At 33.4% G+C, this 23,016-nt stretch overlaps 1 long non-coding RNA gene across 2 annotated transcripts; it reads right to left on the reverse strand.

Moving 5' to 3' along the window:
• Window positions 1-1,146: 1,146 nt before the first annotated feature.
• On the reverse strand, window positions 1,147-12,392 carry LOC110006402 (uncharacterized). 2 transcript variants are annotated; one of them, XR_016044841.1, is made up of 3 exons: window positions 12,239-12,392; window positions 8,156-8,730; window positions 1,147-1,636 (listed from the first exon to the last, which is right to left on the reverse strand). It is a non-coding gene; the product is annotated as an uncharacterized LOC110006402 (long non-coding RNA). The 2 variants fall into 2 exon arrangements; XR_016044840.1 differs by lacking the exon at window positions 1,147-1,636 and having other exon boundaries at window positions 8,070-8,730.
• Window positions 12,393-23,016: the final 10,624 nt, after the last annotated feature.

Raw genomic sequence — 23,016 nt, forward strand, 5'->3', positions numbered from 1 at the left:
ATTGTGACTACGTACAGGTTATATTGTTGAAATTCTTGAGGAGCAATTATGCGCGACCCAACAAAAGATGACATCTTTGATTCATCCCTCAGTCTCAAAGATCACCATTTAAAAAAGGGTTACAATGATGGATTTGAAGATGAAAAAAATCTTAGGAGAGCAAGAAGGACAAAAAGATGTGAGCTTGATGTTAGGGTTTGAAATTGTTGAAGATTTGGCGTCTTACCGGGGATGTGTTAATGTATTTGAAATTGGGGTTTTACCGGGGATGTATTAATATATCCAATTTTGGAAACAGATGAAATTATGGCTTCCCTGAGATTGAAATTTAGATTTATTGCATCAATCAATCCATATAGAGTACGATGGGCGCCCCAAATCATCTTAAGGCAATACCATTGGATTTTGATGCCATTGGTTTCAGGTCATCATCTTGGTGATCAATATTGTCGCATCTGTTTTGGTCTTATATTCTGTTTGAGGGGTTGCTTTGCAGCTTGTATCAGAATTGGTGCATATTATACGTGAAATGTCATTCTTGACTTTTACTTACGATTATTAGTTTTTATTGTCAATAGATCATGCCTGTGAGACAATAGTTGAAGCTTTTCCATTAGGAATTTGATTTTGTTAGGTGGTTATGTGATCTAATTTATAAGGTCATTTTTGCTTTGGTCATTGTATTTTATCAAAAATATTCTCAATAAAACAAAATGATAAAAAAGCCTCTAAAAGTTTCATGGGTATTTTGATCATTGTATTTTTATCGACTTTTAATGTTTTCTTAAGTGCAGCCCATTGAGATGATCGCACGTATCAAATTTTCATATTTGTATAACTTGTAGAAAAATTTAAAACTAAAATACTATGAGGTGTCGGACCTAAATCAAACAATAAGTGGCTCACTTGAATGGGGGGAAGTACATATTTTCTATACAGTATGGGAAGTATAAAAACCTTTCCCTAAACAAATATTGTAAAGTACCTTGTAGTGCAGAAAGCGCAATTGATGATTCCACTTTAGGTATTCAAACACACCCTTAAATTGTTTCAGCTTACATAATGCGGTAAAATAAAATGGCAAATACTAAGGGTGTGTTTGAATACCTAAAGAAAGTAGAAATTGGACAATACACAACACACAAATCAGGTAAATAATTTGTATTTCAACTAGTACATCCAAATGCGCAGGTATAGTGATATATTTTGGGAAGGTATAAATAAAGCTGTCTACTTTTTACACTAACATAAAGCATGAAAATAATACCATGTGTTTCAGCTAGTACTTCTTTCCATGCATTTTCTTTGGGCTTTCCTGAATGCTCCCAAATAAGTATTTCCTACTCATGCATCAATGTACCTTTCTTATACAACCTACCTTAACATGGCTTAAGTATTTCATACTCCTGCATCAATATACCTTTCTTATACAACCTATCAATGTACCTTTCTTATACAACCTACCTTAATATGGCTTAGGTATTTCATACTCCTGCATCAATATACCTTTCTTATACAACCTACCTTACTTTCCTGCTTCCAGCAAAGGTTTCCCCTTGCAGGCTATGTATGCTTTCAAAATAGGAAATATGCAAGGGCTTCATGTACTTAGCTGGACAGTGAGGGTAACTGAAGGCTGCAGAACAACATCCAAGGTTCAATGCACACCACAAACCTACTTAAAAAGAATACATAAAGCTGAAGAAATTTGCATAGCCATGTAGTGAATACATCATACAATAGTGCATTATTTACTGATATGAACCTAATTGTTTACAAGATATATGATACGGTCATACATTAAGATATTTAAGCACATACATTACGGTCAGCTCTTCCCCCTCCCCCCCCCCCCCCACCCCCAAAAAAAAAAAAAAAAGGTTTATACGATAACAATGTACTATATATGTTTACATATATAATTAAATAATAAACACAATGAATGTCAAGCTGAAACTTAATTTTTAACCAAAAAAAAAAAAAAGTTTGTAAGTAAAAACAAAAAAGCAAAGCAACAGCAGAAGAGGATGGGGAAGAAAGTGAGACAAGAACTAAAAAATAATACATAAAATTGAAGAAATTTGCATATCCCGTAGTGAATACATCATACAATAGTGTATTATTTATGGATATTAAAGCTAATTTTTTACAGGATATATGATACTGTCATACATTAAGATATTTAAGCATATACATTAAGATACTGTCAGCCCTTCTCCCTCCACCTAAAAAAAATGTTTATAGGATAACAATGTACTAAATCATCATCATCATTTTAGCCTTTTACCAATTAATCAGGGTCTCGGCTATAACAATGTACTACATATGTTTGTAAAATTAAATAATAAACAAAATGAATGTCAAGAATTAAAATTAATTTTTAACAAGAAAGAACTGGTTAAAAGTCAAAACAAAAAAGCAAAGCAACAGCAGAAGAGGAAGGGGAAGGAAGTGAAACAAGAATAAAAAATGGCAAATAGGTATCAATGCGTAAAAGCAGATTGACCTTATATTCTTAAAAATATTGAAAAGGGTGTAGGGTAGTTAAATGTTTGAGCAAACCTGCCCTTGTGAGAGCGATCCTTAAAAATGTTTTTGCTAAATGATGTTGTGATAGAGAATATTAAATTGCATTTCCTCTAGTTTCTATAGCCATTTGAAATGAGAGCAGACTCGAGTGAGCTTTTGGCCACGAGACACAGGTCTTAAAGTCTTTGTAAACGGTAGGGTGTGATAAAAAAGTTGATGGTTTAATCATCATCATCAAAGCCTATTCCCAACTAATTGGGTTGGCCACACGAATCTTGGTCCGCCATTGTGCTCTCTATTAAGAGTCATACCGTCGGTAAGGCCATAAGTCCCCATATCTTTTCTTACTACTTTCAGCCATATCCTTTTTGGACCTACTCTTGGCCTTTTTTGAGCCTTCCACTTAAACTAACTCGCACCTCCTAAAGTGCTTTTACTAGGTCTATGCCATAAATGGCCTATCCACCAAGTCTACTTTCTCTCATCTTATCGTCTATTGGTACCACACGTAAATTCTCCCAAATGTATTCAACTTCTTGTCTTGCCACTCATCCATGTCAACATCCTCATCTCTGCTAACTTATTCTATGGGTAATGTTGTTTTTTAACCTCCTAACATTTCGCCCCATAAAGTAAATGTGGTCTCATAGCTGTCTTATAAAACTTGCCATTCAGCTTCATTGGTATTCGGCGATTACGTAAAACTCCAGTTGCACATTTCCATTTATCCCACCCAGCTCTAATTTTATGTGCGACATCTTCCTTAATCTCTCCATTTTCTTAAATTAGCGACCCAAGACGTCGAAAGTACACTCTTTTTTGTTTTTTTTTGGCCATCAATCTTAACTACTTCCTCATCTCTACTCCTATAATTACTAAACTTGCATTCCACCTACTCTGTCTTTGTCTGACTAATTTTAAAACCTTTAGATTCTAGAGCACTCCTTCAAAGTTCTAACTTTGTATTGATGCCGTTTCGGGTCCCAACGATCAAAATAATGTCATCAGCGAGCAACACACACTATGATACCTCGTCTTGTATGGGCTCAATGGTGACCCCTGATGTAGATCTATTGTCGCGAACACTCACTCGTCTTTCCACTAATTGTTCGTACACTAGTTTGTGTTCCCTCGTACATATCTCTCACCAAATCTATATAGTGTCTAAAGACTCCTTTCTTTTCCAACACCCACCAAATGAAATATCTAAATAATCAATCGTAAGCTTATCTATATCAATAAAGACCATATGGAGGTCTTTTCCCTTCACCCTAAACTTCTCAATCAGATGCCTAAATAAGAAAATAACATCAATTGTTGACTTCTTTGGCATAAAAATGAATTGGTTTATTGAGACACTCTTTTCATGCCTTAGTCGTTGCTCAATCACTCTCTCCCTCAGCTTCATAGTGTGTCTCATAAGTTTGATCCCTTGATAGTTCGCACAATTCCGTATGTCTCATTTGTTCTTGTATATACGCACCACAATACTTTTCTTCCATTCGTTTGCCATTTTCTTTGTTTTCAACACCTTGATGAACAACATGGTCGGTCAACTAGTCAGTACCAATCTCCCCCATGCACTTCCAAAGCCCTATCAAAATACTATCAAATTCGAAGGCATTTCGTATTGTCCTCCTTTTCAAAGCTTCTTTTACTTCCAATATCCTAATCCTACGAATGTATCTATGAACTTTGCCCAAATTTATGCCAATGGCTCCTTCTGCCGTAATGTTCCCATTGTGTTCATCATTTAATAATTTTTGAAAATAAACTCTCCGCCTTTCGTTGACCTCTTCAGCCTTCACTAGGCCCCTTTGATCCTCACTCTTAATGCAGCTAATACGGTCTAAATCCCTATACTTTTTCTCTCTCATTTTTTACTAATTTGAAGACATCTTTTTCACCTTTTCTTGTTCCCAGTTTACTATATAGATTATCATAAGTTTAGCTTTACTATTTGTTTAGCATTTTTCTTAGCTTTTTTGTATCTTTCTAAGTTTTGATTATTTCAATTACATTGTCAAGTTTTATAACATGATTGTTTTTCGTTAATGGCCTTTTAATGCTCCACAACCAAGTTTCTTTATCGGAGTTTCTTTTCCCTCTAGATTCTCCTAAAGCTTCTTTTGCCACTTTCTTAATATAGTCAACCATCTCATCCCCATAATATTGACCTGATGTTCAAAGTTCTATTTTCTTTCTTTAACTAATTTATCCCTAAATAAGTCTATAATCCCATTTTTTAAATTCTACGACCTAGTTCTTGGACACCTATTAATTTCACCCTTCTCTTCCATGTCTTTATGCAGACGTCCGTAACCATGAGCCTATGTTCGATAATCACACTCTCTCCTAGGATAACCTTACAATTTTTACATGATGATTGATCTATCTTCTTAACTAGGAGGAAGTCTATCTCTGGCTTTTGTGTGATCCACTTTTATAAGTTATTAAATGTTCATCTTGTTTTTTAAGTAAGTGTTCGCTATTGCTAGGTCGTAGGCCATAGCAAAATCTAGAATAGCCTCACCATCTCATTCCCATATCCCCTATGTACCCCTTCATATCTTCTATTATCCTTCTGTACATGTCTATTTATGTCCCCTCCTAAAAAGTCCTCTCTCCATTTGGTATGTCTTACTCTAGTCCATCCATGCCCTCCCAAAATTGTTTCTTCTAGTCCTACTTGTGGTGCATAAAAACTAATTACGTTAATTATCTCTTCTTCTAATACAAGTTTAATTAATACGAGTCTATCACTTACTTTCTTGACATTAACTGCTTTATCTTCTAAATCTTTGTTTACTATTATGCTTACACCATTTCTATTATTAACTTTTCTTGTGTACCAAAGTTTATACCAACCTATTTACTTAACATTTTCTCTAAGAGAGGTGAGGACCTTAAAATTTCTCTGAACTTGTCCTAGATTTAGGTAAAAGGGGTGGGTTGTGTTATGTAGGAAGCCAACATAAAACTTTGCCAAAATTTCTCATGAATCCGGAATATAAGAATAACAGACTGATGGGTTGATAACTCTTTGAAATGAAAAGTATGCAGTAAGCAGGGGGAACCACTTGCCTTGTAAGGTATGTAATCAAAATAGAAGATACATGATACTAAATACAACTAGCTGAGCAAAGGTGATGAAAAAAAGTGTGGGTTTCCTTTCGTATGAAAGATGCAAAATGAAGCACCGTAACCTTAAATCTCTATTTATGTGCTTCCACACCTGTTTCTCAAATTTGATACTCACTAGATCACCCAAAGCTTATCCTCAACTTCTCTCTGAGATAAGCAGACAAAAATTTCAAAGTTACACCAAAACTCACTCAAACAATGTATGATGGTCTTAAGGAACACATCTACAATGCTTCTCAGAGCCTCAAGTCATAGATATTGGTTCGAGGCACCCATGGAACCAAAAAAATCGAGGGTGAGGCCCGACTTATTGAAACTTTGAAATTAAGGAGGGTATTGTAGCTCAGAATTCACCACAAGTAATAATAGCAAAGGTTTATATCCCACCACTACTTTCACCAGCAATAACAGTGCACAAGGCATCATTAATGGATCTTGTGTGACTGTTATTTTAACTAGTGGTGGCCAAATTATATCATCATCATCATCTGAGCGTTATTCCAACTATTTGGGGTTGGCTATATAACATTGGTTCATGATTCATGAAACGATGTGGCCAACTTTTATCCTTGCTGCCCACCTAACACAACCCTCCTCCTTTCTCTACGGTGGAGTTGCTGCCCAATTATATAAATGCCATAAAGAGAAATGAAAGCCTGCTCTGGTTGGGTCACCAAAAATGGAGCTCCACCCAAAAACCACATTTTAAGAGCAGGGGCACCAAGAACAATTTTAAATTCCCTTAGAATCAGTTGATCTCAAGTTTGATTTAGTTTGGAGCTCCAAAAAGCGCAATCTACTCGATCTATCATCCACTGAAATGGAAGGCCCATAAATGATATTGAAACCACAGTAGATTTGAGGCCTTTGAGGGGCTCAAACTCAAACTCTTCTTTTTATTACTATTATTATTATTATTATTATTATTATTATTATTATTATTTATGCATATGTTTTTGGGGTGTGAGAGAAATGCTCTGAAAAATTTTATGGGCACTTCCTCACCTAAAATGTGGTTTTCAAGGTGGGTGGAGCACCAATTTTGGTGAACTGGCCAGAACACCTACTATTTCTTTTATATATAATATATCAAAACTTCAACACTTATATGCTAGCTATATCAAAAACCGACATGCTATTCGGTATAAGAATGTGCCGAAGGCTCGACAATTGTCAAATGCCATCACAGTAACCCAGGTAAACTGTTGAGTAACAATGATTGACAGTTGTGAATAGATTTATTTATGTACGTGGGTTAACTGCACGAGCAGAACAGAGCTTGGACATGTTTGAGCTCAGTTTGGAAGGGTAGAGGACTACTTTAGCTAGGCTTGACCTTGAACCATCCAGCTTGGGCTTAGCTTAACTAACAGGGGATAGGCTTCAACTAGGCATGGCTTACCTTGGATTGACTCTTTTACTTAAACAAGACCATAAACAAGTGAAGTCAAGCCATAAACAAGCTGGAGACAAGCCCATAAACAAGCAAATGAAGAATAATTAAATTAAATTTGAGCTGGGGTCAATAAAATATAGTGGAGCACTGCTAGCAAAGTCCCATGGCACCAAATTAAATTTGAGCTGAGGTCAATAAAATATAATAATAGAACACTGCTAGAAAAGTCCCATGGTACCAAAATATGCACGTGTTACATGAGCCAAATGACCCTGGTCAACCTAGGAGCAGGATCAATTTGGAGCGTCTTTCAACTTCCAAATCAATCTTTTTTGGGCCATATGATCCCTACAAATGAACCAAAACGATTTGAGAGATTTGGATCAAACAAATTCCCCAAACACTGGATTTTGGAGGTGTGACATTCTAAATTTCCACTTACTACACAACCTATAGAGTAGAAAGACTAGCTACTCCAAAGATGACCACTCAATTGATGAGGCCCAATGGAAACCTCTTAGTCCCTACATGCAAATATACAACTGTATACGAACTTATGCACCGGCACATCCTAATCTGGCAACATGGAACTGAACTACAAATACGTATACTAGTTAATAAGCATTGTGAGAATGTGTTTTGTGCTTTAGTAGGAAGAAGAAGAAGAAGACGAAGAAGATGGAGTTTCCTATGATGAGGCCCAATGGTAAATCATTAGCATGCTTTTCTTCTACAAAATCAATAGCATGCTTTGACTTTCCCCTATTAAAGATATCGATCAATCAACTCACTTCCCAGTACAATAGTCCCAACTAGAAACCAAAAATATACTTTATAAAACATGATACGAGTGTGCAAAGCTGGAGCAGGCTCCAAAAGTCAACTAAGGTTCTATTACTAAGGACCAAAGCAAAATAACATTAGAACTTAGATAACATAATAACCAAACAAAATCAAATTCCTAAAGGAAAAACGAAACTGCTAAAGGAAAAACGTAAACTACTGTCCAATAAGTATGATCTATTGACAATAAAAATTAACAGTCATAAGTAAAAGGCAGGAACTAACAAGGAGATGACACTTCACCTATAAAATCCACCAATTCCTTTACAAGCTGCAAATCAAGACACCAAACAGAATATGGGACCAAAATGGATGCAACAATATTGATTGCCAAGATGATGACCTGAAACCAGTGGCATCAAAATCCAATTGTATTGCCTTCAGATGATTTAGGGTATCCATTATACTCTATATGGACTGACAATGATGATGCAATAATCCTAAATTTCAATCTTAGGGAAGCCATAATTTCATCGATATGTTCATCCTCTGGTTCCAAAATTGGATACTTGTCTAACAATTCCTCCATTTGTTTCATATTTTTGCAAACCCTGGAAGAAAACACGTCAGGATTTATTCTGGTTGCAGCATTCCATACATTAACGCATCCCCAGTAAAACCCTAATTCTTCACCAGTTTCAAACCCTAACTTCAAGCCCACATCTTTCCCTTCTTGCTTTCCTAAGATTTTGCCATCTTCAAATCCCTCATTGTAACCCTCCTTTAAATGGTCATCTTCGAGACTAAGGGATGAATCAAAGATGTCGTCTGTTGCAGGGTCCCCCATAATAGCTACTCGAGAAATTCGACAATATGACCTGTACACAGTCAGAGTGTTCCACATTGAAAGCAAAACAATTGCCATCTTTATACAATCAGAAACCAGACTCAACGTAATAATATCCTATTGAACATACATATTAGTAGCATTCCCAAATGTTGAAACTTATCATAAATAAATTAAACAAATAGGAAGCTTATAAATGTTAACACAATAATACTTAACTTGATGTTACCTGTATTCATTCACTAAACAAAATTGATGTACAGAAATATATTGTTTTCATTTACAAGTATACTTCATGTGGTGCTTGTTTCAATGTTTTAAAAAACAGACCGCCTGGCACCTAGGCGCCCGCCTAGACAAAAAATCAGCACACCTAAACCCAAGCGGCCCTACACTGGCGGATGTAGCTGGGCGGGCGCCCACGCGCTGGCCGCCTACACGGGCCGATGTACCTGGGCCGGCGCCCAGCGCCTTAAGGCCTTTTTCATTTTTTTAAATCGCCCAAAAGGGCAAGGGGGGTCATTTTGACCTCCTAAGTTGTATAAAAACGTTAAGTGGTTTATTTTAACCGCCAAAGTGAAAACAAAAAAAAAAAAATTAATATATGAAAACCCCCGAAGTTTAAAAAACTACAGAGCGCCCGAGTTCTGGGCGCCTGCCTAGGTGCCAGGGAAGCCACCTCGAGGCTGCCTAGCGTTTTTTGAAACCTTGACTTTCTATATCCAATATAATATCATCAACTAACACCTTTTCTTGTGTTTGACATTAATGTTTAGCTTTCACTGTATGAATTCTATAGTTCAGAAGCATCTGATATTATCCAGACCCTTTCTTCACCATGATATGCGCAGAAATCATGGTTTCTAATTCAAATGATGGTTATTTAGCATCAAATATACATCGCATGATTTTCACATAGCAACAAACAATTAACTAATCTCATATAAGTAAACACAAATCACAAAAGAAATGCAACTATGTGTAGCTTAGTGAACCAGAAAGGAAGAATAAAAGGAAGCCTAACTCATCCTCATAAATGCTCATCAGTCATGAACAAAAACAACAAAACTCATGAAACTCTTGTAAAGGAAGATGACTTGCTAAGAATGCAAAAATAACTCTAGGCCAAATGCAATCCACACAATCCACAAGGCCAAATTCTCATTAAACAACACCCAAATCATACAATTAGATGAAGAAACATCAAATTCTTGAAGGAACTGAACAACACAATATCTAATGAAGAAACACTCTCAAATCCACCAAAACAGACCTAAAAACCTCTTAAAAACCACCAATAGAGAGAGAGGGAGAGAGAGAGAGAGAGAGAGAGAGAGAGATGCCCCAATAGTAATGAAAGAAGTACCCGTTAAGTTGAGATAGGGAGAGCAGCGGTAACCAGCTGATGCACAGAAGAGGTAGAGAGTACGCTATAAGAGGCAAATCCTTGACGAGTGAAGCAAAGGATGGCCTTGTCTCACAGCGAGAGAGAGAGAGAGAGAGAGAGAGAGAGAGAGAGAGAGAGAGAGAGAGAGAGAGAGAGAGGGAGGGAAAGGGTGATAAACTTTGCCATACATCCCAAACAGTAATTAACGTAAAATTTATAATAATGCTAAAATATTTCTTACTTATGCATGCGGGAGTATACTATCTATTTGCTCCTTTGGGTATATAATACATGTTATGAATATTAATTAGATTTCAAATTTTGGGATGTAATCACAATAGCATATAAACTAATCTCAATAAAAAAAAAAAATTTGGATTCTAGAAACAAACTTTCTATGCATTAGAGAAAAGGTAACGCCTCAAGATTGAATAGAGACCGCCCAATTTTTGAAGGGCTAGATCTAAGTGTTGCAAAACTCAAAATTCAAATTTTTTCTTTTGAAAATACCCATCTAGTGATTCTTATGTGGTTTTCCAATTTTCAGACTAAAATAATTTCCTAAATAGGCTTTTTATGAAAGGAAGTAGATGCACAGTATGCTCCCGTGGGAGGATAGTATACATATCCTAATTTTGTCACATATAGAAATGACTGGTGTTCTTTGTTGCTACTTCGGTGGTAATACTACAGCCAATAAGGCTGAATTGTCTGCTCTGCTGTATGGTTTAAAGGTGTTAAAAAAGAGATTTTCAGGAGTGTGGTGCGTTGTGGAAGGGGATTCTCTCAATGTGATAAATTGGTGCAAGAGGTTAGGCTTCCTTGGTCACTCGGATCACTTAGGATGGACATCACGGGTTTATTATCTTGCTTGTGGGTTGATTTCTATCATTTTTATAGGTAGGGCAATCATGTAGCTGATTTCTTAACAAAACAGGGAGTGAATGGCTCCCAGAGGGTAGTTAGTGATTCTCTGCCTTGGTAATTGTAATGATTTTTACTATAATCAATAAAAATTATGATTTTGTCCCCAAAAAAAAAGACTGCGACCCGATAAATCATCTAATTGTATAGTGTTACAGAGAGTGGTTCTTTAAGTGGGTACTTAGAAACGACATTGCTGAGAAAGGGAAAGAGCTGACTCTGTATGAGGGATTGGGATATGACATTTTAGATGGAGTTTGAAACTTGGTTTTGATCGACCATGCTCTCTCATGGCGCGTTTAATTTTTGGAAGCGATAGCTTCTAAAACTATCTATTAGACATGTAGCATTTCCTTGTTTGATAAGGAAGTGCTATACAGAAACCCCCAGTATCCTCCTATGTTGAAAATAAGAAAAATATGCAAAAATACCATTTGCTTTTAATACAAGGAGGTCACAATTATTCATACCATCAGTTTTTAAATTGGGTGGTAGGAAATGTGCTATTGACTAGAATACTGTAGAACCCACAATTTCCAGTTATTTGGAAGTCCCCATCAACAAACAGAAACCCTAAGCCTACAAACTGAACCAACAAAGATTTTAACAAATGCTCCAAAAAATCACAGCAGTAATTAAACAAATTAGGCAATAAAATATTACAGTTCCTAATTTGGTCTTGATGCTGGGTGCAATAGAAGTGCTCAAATAAAAGGTATCTCACGTGGTAACCTGAATCTTTTGGAATTTCTTTAAATTTTTGCAGGGGTTCCTAGAAAATATATGAACCAGGAAATTAAAAAAAATAAAGCAGTATAGCATTTTTTAGTGTTTATATCTATCCAATTACGGGTGTTAGCTAAAATTTCCGAAAGTTCAATAACTATTGTATCATCTGTGAAATGGATAACAAATCCTAAATTGAACAATCAAGTAATTGGAAGCTTCTCTGCCTAAAATGTGCACTTTCTGCTTCTATCAAATCCATAGAAAATCTCAACTTGAACGATCAAACTATTGAAATTAGGGCTTTGGAGGCCCATGGAACAAGGTTAGGGTTTGCATATATTTAGAGCAATCAAACCATTTGAAATTAGGGCTTTGGAGGTACGTGAAACAGGGTAAGGATTTGCATATATATTGAGCGCACAGGCACAAAGAGAAAGATTCCCTATTTTCATCACTATTCTTGCATCTAAAAAGGTCAAAAGAAAAGAAAAAGAAATACCTGAATCTCTCAGTTCTCTCTTTCTAGTCTTCTTTGCGGTCTCCTTGAGTTTGATTGATCTCTCTATCTGCTCTGGCCTTGTGACTTCTTGATGGTGCTTTTCAACTCTCCATTTTCTCTCTCTAAGCCGTTTGCTCCTCTTCTCTCTCAAGTCCATTTGTTCTCTTTCCTCCCAGACGATATTTTAAAAGGGAAAGGTTCTGTGCTTCCCCTGAAGTTCTATCCTCCCCCTACCATTCAAGAGAGCCGCTCACCATTTGATCTTAGATCTCACGTGTTAAAGTATTCTATTTTTAATGTTTTTAGACAAAAGTATTTTATTTTTAATTTTTTTAAGACAAATTGTATGAATTTGAAATTGGGTGCTTGCTATCTTCTCATTGAAACGCATTTATAAAAAATATTAAAAATAATTTTTTGATAAAATATAATGATCAAAATACCTCTTAAAACTTTCAAAAGTATTTTGGTCATTTTATTTTATTGAAATATTTTTTTTTATATTTTTTTCGCTAGTGCGAGTTTAATAGAGATATGGACGTCCAAAATTTAGTGTCATAATAGTTTATAGAAAAAAATTAAAAATAAAAAAGTGTAGAGATATGACATTGTGATTGGAACAATCTTAACCCTCCATTCAGAATGGACAGTTGGATAAAGCTTGGATAAAGGGGAGGGTAGAACTTCTGTATTGTAGGGGGAGTATAGAAAGGCTTGCCCTATTTTAAAACTAGAAATGATATTTTTTTAATATATATATATGTATAATATTTAACATGGAGAGTATTAATATGTAAAAATAAATAAATTTTAAAAACTAGAAACGATAATTTTTGGAACAAATATTGAGCCGTTTATTTTACTTTTTCTTTGAAGGACTATTATTTAGATGACCTAGTTTTGGTGGACGGTGTAGATCTCCAAGCCCGCATAATAACAGGTGTGGGCTTGGACGTACCAAACAATTTTCCCTGTTTAAAATACGTTTTATCCAAAGCATAGTTAGCAAGTCTATGTTTAAAGTTCTTCCTTATAATTTTATTTCTTCACTAACTTAATATTATTGAATTTTAGTTTAAATATAAATATAGTAATAGTTCGAGTACATCAAGAATCTTGATTTAATAAAAAATTCTATCAAAAATTTCACGAATGGGTACCCTTAAAAAAAGTATAGGGAAAAATAGAAGCAATATATTTTTTTTAAAAAAAAAATCAAAACAATTGTATATCTAAAAGTAATAAGTGGTATTTGAAGAAGAGTAATCCAATGAATTTTTTTTTTCTTTTTCTTTAAACCCATAACGTCCTTATAAAGGGAAAGAGAGAGAGATATTCAATGATACTAAAAATTTAAGTAGCTAGGAATTCAATACGAGATTCGAATTTGCATAAGAATTTTGTTGCTTTTTTTATGCATAGAGAAGTTTGATTAATTTCATATATATATATATATATATATATATTTCATTGGTTTATGGAACATAACATTTTGGATTGACCACTATTTTATATATTTGAATCTTTATCTTTTCTTTTATTTGCAATCCTATATTTGGGTATTAAGCTTTTAACATAGGTTTTATGTACTAGAGGAAAATACTTAAATAGCCCCTCTCTCTCATTCATATATATATATATATATATATATATATATATATATATATATATATATATATATATATATATATATATATATATATATATATATATATATATATATATATATATATATATATATATATATATTCTCTATATATTTGAACATTTTCTCTCTCTCTCTCATATATTAAATAGTCCCTCTCTTCCTAACTTCCTTTCTCCATGAAAATGACAAATAACCTAGATCAAGTCTTATACTAATGATGAAAATTATTGTTTAAAAAAAGATACGTCTATTGCAGAAGAAAGTTTAGCATGAGAGTTTATTCTAAAAAAAAGTCTATTCAATGGCTTATTTTTTCTTTGCAATTAACCATAGATAGGTCAATGCACATTATCTTTACTAAGGTACCATTTTTATGATCTTACTACCAAGATTATCCTTAAAATGAATTTATTGGAATCTAAAAAGGTATGCGTTTTATTTACACGCAAAATTTTGGTGACAAAGATTGAAGCTTCCTCCTCCTTAGTCTGCATTAAATAAAATCAATGAAAATAAAAAGAGGGTCGGGGTTCAGTCAAATTATGAGTAGGAGTGGCAATGGGTCGGGTCTGGTTAGACCTGGACCTAGACCCAGACCCGAAAGTATTCGGGTCCAACTTTTGGACCCAGACCCGACCCTTCAGGTCACAAAATTGGACCATACCCATATTCGCCAGGTCCCGGGGTCTATCCCGTTGGGTCTCAGGTCCATTACCACCCTTAGTATGAGTTTTTTTTTGTTTTGCCATTTTTTTACAATCATATACCTGTATTATTGGCAACAAGGTCACAATCACCCGCCATTAGATTTCAAGCCATCTAATTTATCATTTAATAGCTAACAAGCCGTTTAATTTGTCATTTAATAGCTAAAGATGACTACGAGACTTATTGTATACGATCTTTAATACATCCAAACTTATAGGAATCGAAATTCAATGGTTCTTAGACTATTTGAAACTTATGACATCCTCTACAACTTATAATTTAATTTGGCCCAGTTTGGATTAATTTTATATGTATTATTTTGTTTGGATTCAAAAGGGTTAGTTTTAACGTTTCTGGCAGGTATATTGGTGTACATGATAGTTTTTTTAATCCAGTAGGCTTGAAGGGGCCTGAGATGACTAAGGTTGGTGTTGTAGAAGATTGACTCCTAAAGTTTCTGTTTAAGCACTGAGGAATTCCTTTATCAAAACATCATCATCATCATCTATGTCTTATTCCAATTGTTTGGGGTCGGTTACATGAATTAGGTTCCTCTATTCTTCTCGACCAAGGATCATAAGTTACCATATCTTTTCTTATGACTTCAATATATGTCCTTTTGGGGCCTTCATCTTGTTTTTTTAGAACTTTCAACCCGAATCAAATCACAACTCCTTTGTATTAGATCTGTGCTGCATATCTGGTGCAAATAATATTAGGGTTATTTTAATTTTTAATTGTTTTTTTGTTCATCTCTTCAGGAATAGAGTGCGCATGGATAATTAAGTGGGCATGAATTTATCAAATTTATCTTGTCCATATTAATCAATTGGATTGGGTTAGTTTAGGAGTATAAATAGATAATGTTAAATTAGGGGAGCTAGTTTAGGAATATAAAATGATAAGGTTATATAAAAAGTAGTGTTTAGGATTTGGATAAAAGGGGATGGTATGTGAAGTTAAGGGAAGAGAGAGAAAATAGGGAAGAAGAGATAAAATAGAAAAAGTGCAGAGAGAGTTTTTCTTGATAATGTTTATCTTATTTTTTAGCATATGGAGGTTTCCCTTCATTATAAAGGAAGTTGATAAGTTAATAAATTTGGTCTCGTGAAGAGATTTTTGGGTGGATTCCCTTGCAGATATTGAGAGAGGGTATATTCTGTCAACCTTGGGGTGAATTCCCGTGCAGACCTTGAGAGAGAGTATATTCTCTCAACCTTTTATTTTTATTTTTTTTTGGTTTTATTTTAGTTAAAACAGAACAAGTTAGATCCAAATAAGTTAATCTACAGAGACCAAAGATCGTTGGGAACAAGCTTGGGATCGTTGGGAATGAGCTATAGAAAAGTTTTCTAACATCCTAGAGGATGTTCGAACTAAAATACGTGAGAAGAAACAAGAGATGCAGCTGTTGGAGAACAATATTTCTCGTGAAGAAGAAATGCAACAGTTGGAGAACAATCTTCCTCATGAAGAAGAAATTAACAAACTAGATCTGCCTTGTTCTATGGAGAAGCCAGATCCACCACGTCCTATTGAACGACCACGAGATTTTGACATTAAAATCTGTCTCCCAAAATTTCATGGTCAAGCGTGCTCATCAATTGAACTTGGTGTTTTTTTGGGGCTATACCTATTTCTGGTTGGGAATAATCAACCCAAGCTTGTATTCAACAATTACTCTTGGAACATAGTTGCAGGCATCAGTCTTGAAGAAAAAGTATCGAGCCTCATGGTGGGACTTCATCACTAACTTTTGAGCTCGAGGTCGAGCTTCTCCCAACCAGAGGAGAATGGTGCAAATAATATTAGGGTTATTTTAATTTTTAATTATTTTTTTGTTTATCTCTTCAGGAATAGGTTGTGCATGGATAATTAGGTGGGCATGAATTTATCGAATTTATCTTGTGCATTTTGATCAATTGGATTGGGTTAGTTTAGGAGTATAAATAGATAATGTTAGATTAGGGAAGCTAGTTTAGGAATGTAAAAGGATAAGGTTAAATAAGAAGTAGTTTTCAGCCTTTGGATAAAAAGGGATGTTACGTGAAGTTAAGGGATGAGAGAGAAAATAGGAAAGAAGAAATAAAATAGGAAAAGTGTAGAGATAGTTTTTCTTGTTACTGTTTATCTTATTTTTTAGTCTATTTAAAGGAAGGTTTCCCTTCATTGTAAAGGAAGTTGATGAGTTAATAAAATTTGGTCTCGTGAAGAAGTTTTTGGGTGGATTCCCTTGGAGACCTTGAGAGAGGGTATATTCTCTCAACTTTGGGGTGAATTCCCTTACAGACCTTGAGAGAGGGTATATTCTCTCAACTATTTATTTTTATTTTTTATGGTATTATTTTTTTACATCAATATGGCCAGCCCATCTAAGTTTACTTTATCTCATCTTATCGCCTTTTCGAAGCCACACATAAGTTCACTTATACGTATTCATTATGAATTCTATCATTTATTGTCTTGGCACTCATTCATATCAACATCGTTGTCTTAGCTACATTCTTCTAATGGATATGTTATTTCTTAACCGCCTACCATTTTGCCCATGAAGCATGGTTGGTTTTAGTGCCATCATATAGAACTTCCCCTTTAGTCTCAATGGTATTCGGTGATCATATAAAACTTTGGATGCACATCTCCACTTCGCCCATTTATTTTTAATTTTATTTGGAACATCTTCCCAATTCTCTCCATTCTCTTAGATTATTGATCCTAGATATTAGAACAATATCTTCTAGGTATTTATTGACCATCAATCTTAACTACTTTCTTGTTTCTATTCCTCTAATTACTAAACTTGCATTCCATATATTCTATCTTAGTTCAGTTAATTTTAAAACTTGTAGATTCTAGAGCATCCCTCAAACTTTTTAACTTTGCGTTAACGCTACCTCTAATTTCATGGGTCAAAAATTTGTTATTCGAAATAACATATACCATAATACCTCATTATGTAGATTCTCGGTTAACTCATCCATAACCAAATCAAAGAGATATGGGCCTATTGTTGACCCTTAGTGTAAGCTCATTGTCACTGAGAACTCACTTGTGTCTCCATTAGTTGTTTGCATACTAATTAGTGCTTATATATCTCTTACTATGCCAATATATCATCTGGTAACTTCTTTCTTTTCCAATACTCTCCAAATTAAATCTCTAAGTACTCTATTATATGCTTTCTCTAAATTGATAAAGACCATATGGAGGCGTTTTTCCTTCGTCTTAAACTTCTCAATTAGTTACCTATGTACGTAAATGGTAAAATTCTAAATTCTCCCATCATGGTTTGTTTATTATTTTTGTATTTTCAAATCATACCAGTTCACATGTGTTAAGAACATACTTTTGACTGCCGTATATAATAATTTTCACCAAAGTATCTACTCTTTACACTTTTTTTTTTTTTACTTCATACCCTGGGTGAGAGTATAAGAAGATTTTGGTTGGGCTAGCAAAATATGGTCCAAATTCAATCCCTACTAATACGTGAATTAAACTTTATAATAGTAGTAGGCATCAGAACTAGCCATACCTTTTGTATGCTTTTGCCTCTTGACATGGAATCACATGTCTTCAACATGTTAACATTTTGAAATAATGTGATTTTATTATGATAGGTCATCATATTTTTTATGTTTTTTTTCTCTTGTGTTATAGCCTTTTAATTCTCTCTCTCCACAAAACTTCCAATTAATTTACAAGGCCAAATTCAAAAACCAAAAACGTTCGGAGAAGTTTGGCTAGTAACCTAAAAGGCTTGATGACTAAATGAGGTACATTGGAGGAGAAATTATGTTGGAGGCATTGGAGGAGATTGAAGAGGTAAATTAATTTAAATGATTTTTCATTAGTACCATACTTATCTTGTATAAGTTTTTATTTTGAATTTGTTGTGTAATTTATTAACCTGTGTAATTTTAATCTTTATTTTCTGTACATTAGAAGAGAATCTAAAGTTAGTTAGGGTCTACATTGAAAGAACCATTTTTTTTTTTTTTTCTTGCATTACGTTATTCGGTGATAATTGGTTTATATGCTATTGCTTAGGTGTGTGGTCATATGTTTGAGCTTTGAAAATTCATATTTTTAGTAATTTTATTGTGGTGGCTTAGCGAAAGGATAATCTTTTAGAGGATAAAATTTGAAAGATGGCATTAATTGTTGTTTCCCAGTACTTATTTGTTAGTTTTTAATTTAAAATTGAAATTAATTTTATATATTCTTTGTATCCCTATTTATTGAATTTTAAATTGAAATTATTATCGTTCTCTATCTCTATTTATTTTTTATTTTTTTGTTTTAAATTGAAATTAACTTTATATCTTCATTTTACCCTATAATGCATTTGATAAATGTGCAAAGTACATACATAAAATGATCTCTTATGGGGGGTTTAAAGATTTTTTAATTGTCAAAGTCACTTTTTAGTTCAACGTTGTCAATTATAACTAGAAATTTCTAGTAAATTGACACATTGTTTTTCTTATTGAATCATTAATAATATGAGATTATAATAATACAATTTCTAAGGTTCACATTGATATTTTCCATTCCAATTTTTTTGGAGCTTTTGGTGAATTTATCTAGTTTTTAGACTTCGGATAGATATTTCCCACTAAGAAAAACTTTTTGGAGAGATCAATCCCATGATGGAATCTCATTTCTATATACTCATATAATGGGTTGTTATAATTATAAAAATACAGGAAAGAGGAAGACCTTGGCTTTCTAATATTCATATGCTATCTTTTTTATTTGTGCCAATTTATATATAGATTTAGGAATCCCACTGACACAGAGATTAAGGAAACATAATCGAACTTGAAAAGTGAGAGGAAAGGAAGGCTTATAAATAAGATTTGAGGCTACCTCCCTCAAAAATATCCTCTCTCTCTAGATATCCTCTCTCAGAGCTAGTCTAAATATCCTCTATCAGAGCTAGTCTAAATAGATATCATTCTTTTTGTTTTAGTTTCTCTCTTTATAATAATTTTCCTAAATTAGATACATGAAACTATCAACTATAAATAAAAATATTTCATAAAATATTTTTAAATAGAAATAATTGTGCATCTCTATTTTATTCTAATGAGTTCATAGTGCTCTCAACCTTGTGCATTCCATGGCACTTGATTCAAGGGTTCAAGGTCTATTGTTTTAGTTATTTGTGTGGCACCTAGTGGCTCTTGCTTAGGATTGTTTTTCTCACTCTGGATTTTATCTCAAGTTATTTTATGAACATTGCTATCCCTTAAATATGATTGTTATTTTCACTTTAGATTATCTTATCTATACCTTTGTTTCGCAAAACTAGGTTATACATTTCTGAGTATACAAATTCAATATACGTAAAACCTGGTTTAGAAAGAACGGTTTTGGTGGGTTCAGAATAAAACCAGTATCCAATCCTCTATCTCACCCATCTAAATGTAAAAACCAAGTTTCCATTCATTTTATTATTTGTTGATTACATATTGGTAACTCTCTATTTAACATTATTTATTAGAACATTTTTTATTTATGTCTCTCTTTAGAATGTTTTCCAATAAATAATTAAAATTTGACCATAAAAATTTTCTACAAAATAACATCTATGGGCAATTTTTGATTTATGTCTCTCTCTAAAATGTTTTCAAACATATTGCCTATTTGAAATGATTTAGATCTTATTTTGTTGAACATTTTTATGGTCAAATGATTTATGTCTCTCTATAGAATGTTTTCAAACATATTGCCTATTTGAATAAAATTGTTTGGGCATTTTTGTCGCAGACATGATTTCTATACGTCAGTCAATTCATGTACTCAAATGTGTTCTCTCTCCAAAATCTACTTTAGAGATAGAATTTGCATTTTAGGGAATGAAAATCTCTACCATAATGTATAGGAATTTGGAAAAAATAAAATAAAAATATTTTTTTTAATACAACTTTGACACTGTGCCCTTTAGGGTGTGTGTTTGATAGGTGCAAGTTTTTGGGAGTGGGAGTTTAATGTCTCATTTCCATGTTTGATATTATTGTGTGGAAGTTATAAAGTGGAAGGACAACATTCCACATGGCTCTTTTTAATCATCAAAATGAGTTCATTTTTGGAAGACCTTCCTTCCACAAAAAATGATGGAAGAGCACTCTTTCATAATTGATAAAAGAGTCCCTCCCACTACCAAAAACTCCATGTGATGCCCTTAAAGTTTTTTGGGATGACCTTCTTTTAACATCCATCAATAAGCGTCAAGGATGCTATTGTAGAGCTGCATCCTTTGGCGCATGTAGTACTTTTTATTATTATTATAATATCATTTTGTTAGTATTAATATAATATTATAATATTTCTAAATGTTATAATAAAATACATAATATTTCAATATTAACATAATATTTCAATATAACATAATATCACATTATATTAAGATAATAACTTCATATTGTATTAACAATATAATGATATTATATATTATTATTATTCTAATAATAGGGTGTGGTTTGTATAAGGTATCCTCCTTATGTTGTAGAAGTTAGATGCATCTCTAAATTTTGTCTAGAGATGTACTTTTGGCGTCCGAAAAGTTATAATAAAAATATTTTTTATCTCTATTTATGAAATTTAAAATTGTTAAAATAATACAAATTGAACACTTTAAAATATTAAAAATAGATGGTCCATATAATTTATCATAAGATATACTATTTTTAAAACTTTAATTTTTTTGTCTTCATATCCATTCGAGATGATCAAATTGTAGGGTTTTCCAGCATCGTCACTCTCTCTTTTAAAAGATTTTTGAGGTGCGCCTACGATTGTAAACGTTGACACTTTATATACACAACAGTAATAATAATATGACTATTATAGCTATAGAATAATATCATTATATTATAATACTTATAACATCATAATGCTACGAGAAAGGAGAAGATGAGTGGGAAAGAAGGCCGGCGTGAACCCAAATGCAAACAACTGGTTTTACCAAAAGCTGGATCATCCTCATTCCAATTATTATTTTTTTGAATAAGCAAAGGCTAGATATAAGAGGTTAAGGATTTTGATTTTTTTGATAAACACATAATAAATATTTGCCGAAAAGGTCCGAAAGGACCAACAAAGCTCTTACATCAACAGTGCTCTTTGTTCGTACCAAGGGTTCATAGTGTTTATTTCCTCCTCATTTTGGCCTCTTTTAATAATCTTAGTAACTTCATGCACGCCATGCAACATGCTGCACCAATTGTTCGTATGGATTGGAAATATGTTTTACTTTACATTTTAATATAATTTTTTAAAGGAATGTATACAATGAGACCATTCACCATTGATATAATGAAGTTACAATTATTTATAACCATCCGATGTGAAATTTGATATATTTGATGTTTAACAAAGTTCAAAAAAAATTCTTTTGAAGTTTGTACATAGTCAATAGAATAAATGCAATCATCCAATTTCAATTTCAATGGGCAAAATTAATTGTGACTACCTTATACAAAAAGTAAACGGTCTCAATATAAATTTTTCTATTTTTAAATAGTGTTTTGTGTATTTTTTTTCTAATTAAATTTGACAAGTCTGATCTGAATGATTTAAAAAGTACCCAATAAAATATTATTACATGACAGTACCATTGATAAAAGTAAAGGGTACAACAAGTAGATTTCATTTTTTGTCATGATGTTCCGGTAGCACAAAAGTTTATTACTTATTTATTATCGAAAATTAAGAATAACCCCGTGTCTGATGCACCGGCAGTGTGACAATGAACCACTGCATATGTTGGAAAATGTTGAATAGGTCCTGCATGTGTCAATACTTCGGAAAATGCTGAATAGGTGCTGCCTATGTCGGAAAATGTTGAAGAGGTGGCAGACTACTTTACTTTGAATAAAAAAAATGAGTGACGCACAAAATAGGTGAAGCAATGTCACAATTTTTTTAATAGGTGGAAAATGGTGAAGAGAAAAATGAGTGAAACAATGTCACAATTTTTTTAATAAGCGGAAAATAGTAATGAGATGGTAGAGCGACTACTCTACGAATACTACAAACAATCATTTTTTAGAGTATACTAAAGAGATAGCTCTATGTCCCAACATTGTACCAGTGTACTCTATGCTGTATCATCAGCATTTTATATATCATCATCAGCATTTTATATATCTTTTTAGTAGAGTGTATTTTATATATCTTTTTAGTAGAGCGTCAATTTTGCAACGTTGCTGAGTTGATCCAAGAACACTCCCTCATGCACCTAATGGAAGGGGCAACCAACAAAATTTCAAACTTTGCAATGAAAGGCGCAACCAGATTTTGAACTTGATTATGTATTTATTTTCTTCATTTTTGGTTTAGTGGGAAAATTTTAAATATATTTGTAATTCTAATTTCACCATCTTGCATATTAATAAGTCCCTTTTCGTATTTA

This window comes from Amborella trichopoda, chromosome 11, assembly GCF_054954075.1.
Source record: "Amborella trichopoda isolate Santa Cruz 75 chromosome 11, AtrichopodaSantaCruz75HAP2 v2.0, whole genome shotgun sequence".
Classification (NCBI taxonomy): Eukaryota; Viridiplantae; Streptophyta; class Magnoliopsida; order Amborellales; family Amborellaceae; genus Amborella; species Amborella trichopoda.